This window comes from Triticum dicoccoides, chromosome 3B, assembly GCF_002162155.2.
Source record: "Triticum dicoccoides isolate Atlit2015 ecotype Zavitan chromosome 3B, WEW_v2.0, whole genome shotgun sequence".
NCBI classification, from domain to species: domain Eukaryota; kingdom Viridiplantae; phylum Streptophyta; class Magnoliopsida; order Poales; family Poaceae; genus Triticum; species Triticum dicoccoides.
The window spans coordinates 772,932,418-772,935,127 of record NC_041385.1 but is presented as its reverse complement, the minus strand read 5'-3'; positions in this window follow the sequence as shown (position 1 = coordinate 772,935,127).

Below are 2,710 nucleotides of genomic sequence, written 5' to 3'. Positions count from 1 at the left end.
CGGCGACGTACTCGGGGCGGCGGCGCGAGACGGCGACGATGGGCGGAGGGGGCGACGGCACGCGGCGGGGGCGGCGAGGGCGGTGGGGGCGACGGCATGGCGGCGCGGCGATGTCGCGCGCGCGAGAAGTGGAGAAGTGGTCGACGATGGAACTGATTTTTCGTAAGTGCCATATATATATGAGGGGCCTTTAGTACTGGTTGGAGCCACCAATCGGTACTAAAGGCCAATTTTGGCCAAGCCAAGCGTCAGGAAACGAGGGCCTTTAGTACCGGTTGGTGGGTCCAACCGGTACTAATGGGTTGTCCATTAGTACTGGTTGGAGTCACCAACCGGTACTAATGATCCTGCGCTGCCACCCGCGGTGCACTATGTTTAGTCCCACCTCGCTGAGCGAAAGGCAGCCGCACTGGTTTATAAACCCAGCCGCGGTTGCTCTTTCGAACTCCTCTATATAGCAGGCTTCTGGGCCTAACTAGGGTGCGCTGTCCTGTGAGCCTGCTGGCCCTTATGGGCCTGAACTTGCACACTCTAGGTCTGGCAGGCCCAACGGGCAGCGCCCGAGCAATTTTTTATATAGTTTTATTTCTTTTCTGCATTATTTATTTTCTTCTATTTATTTTTGAGTAATTTTTTATATAGTTTTTTCTTTTCTGCTTTATTTTTTTTCTTCTATTTATTTCTGAGTAGTTTTTTTGTTGTATTTAGTTTCTTTATGAATATTTTTGCTTTATATAGTTTTTTCTTTTCTGCATTATTTATTTTCTTCTATTTATTTTTGGGTAATTTTTGTATATAGTTTTTTCTTTTCTGCTTTATTTTTTTCTTCTATTTATTTCTGAGTAGTTTTTTTTGCTGCATTTAGTTTCTTTGTGAATATTTTTTGCTTTAGTTGCTCCGAATGCTGCATAATGCTTCATTTTGGAGTGATTTTCAATTTCAGAACGTGTTGGAAATTGATGACGTCGCTTCGAATGCTGCATAATGCCGGCTCAACAAAAGTCTGGAGTTCAAATAAGTTAAAAAAAATGAAGTGCCCGTGTAACAGATGAGTTCTCGTCCGAAACCCTGATACTCCAAAAGAGATTGTCCAGTTTGTACACGAAGTGCGTCCAGTTTTGAAGTGACCCTCTCTACTCTTTCACACATGCTATGCGGGTGAAATGATGATACCATGCCAAGTTTCAACATTTTAAGAGTTCGTTTTGTTGTCATTTACTGTTTCACGGTCATTTAGCTCTCTAAACAAATTGGTAAATTACTGAAAAACAGCAAATGATGTCAGAACGTGTTGGAAATTGATGACGTCACTTCGAATGTTGCATAATGTCAGCTCAAAAAAAGTCTGGAGTTCAAATAAGTTAAAAAATGAAGTGCCCATGTAACAGATATGATCTCATCCGAAACCCTGATACTCCGAAAGAGATTGTCCAGTTTGTACACGAAGTGCGTCCAGTTTTGAAGTGACCCTCTCTAGTCTTTCGCACATGCTATGCGGGTGAAATGATGATACCATGCCAAGTTTCAACATTTTTAGAGTTCGTTTTGTTGTGATTTACTGTTTCACGGTCATTTAGCTCTCTAAACAAATTGGTAAATGACTGAAAACAGCAAATGATGTCAGAACGTGTTGGAAATTGATGACGTCGCTTCGAATGTTGCATAATGCCGGCTCAAAAAAGTCTGGAGTTCAAATAAGATAAAAAAATGAAGTGCCCGTGTAATAGATGAGTTCTCGTCCGAAATCCTGATACTCCGAAAGAGATTGTCCAGTTTGTACACAAAGTGCGTCCAGTTTTTGCCGTGACCCTCTCTACTCTTTCGCACATGCTATGCGGGTGAAATGATGATACCATGCCAAGTTTCAACATTTTTAGAGTTTGTTTTGTTGTGATTTACTGTTTCACGGTCATTTAGCTCTCTAGACAAATTGGTAAATGACTGAAAAACAGCAAATGATGTCAGAACGTGTTGGAAATTGATGACGTTGCTTCGAATGCTGCATAATGCCGGCTAAAAAAAAGTATGGAGTTCAAATAAGATAAAAAAATGAAGTGCCTGTGTAACAGATGAGTTCTCGTCCGAAACCCTGATACTCTGAAAGAGATTGTCCAGTTTGGACACGAAGTGCGTCCAGTTTTTGCCGTGTCCCTCTCTACTCTTTCACACATGCTATGCGGGTGAAATGATGATACCATGCCAAGTTTCAACATTTTCAGAGTTCGTTTTGTTGTGATTTACTATTTCACGGTCATTTAGCTCTCTAAACAAATTGGTAAATGACTGAATACAACAAATGATGTCAGAACATGTTGGGAATTGATGAAATTGCTTTGAATGCTGCATAATGCCGGCTCAAAAAAAGTCTGGAGTTCAAATAAGATAAAAAAATGAAGTGCCCGTGTAACAGATGAGTTCTCGTCCGAAACCCTGATACTCCGAAAGAGATTGTCCAGTTTGTACATGAAGTGCGTCCAGTTTTGAAGTGACCCTCTCTACTCTTTCACACATGCTATGCGGGTGAAATGATGATACCATGCCAAGTTTCAACATTTTAAGAGTTTGTTTTGTTCTTATTTACTGTTTCATGGTCATTTAGCTCTCTAAACAAATTGGTAAATTACTGAAAAAAAGCAAATGATGTCAGAACGTGTTGGAAATTGATGACATCGCTTCGAATGTTGCATAATGTCAGCTCAAAAAAAGTCTG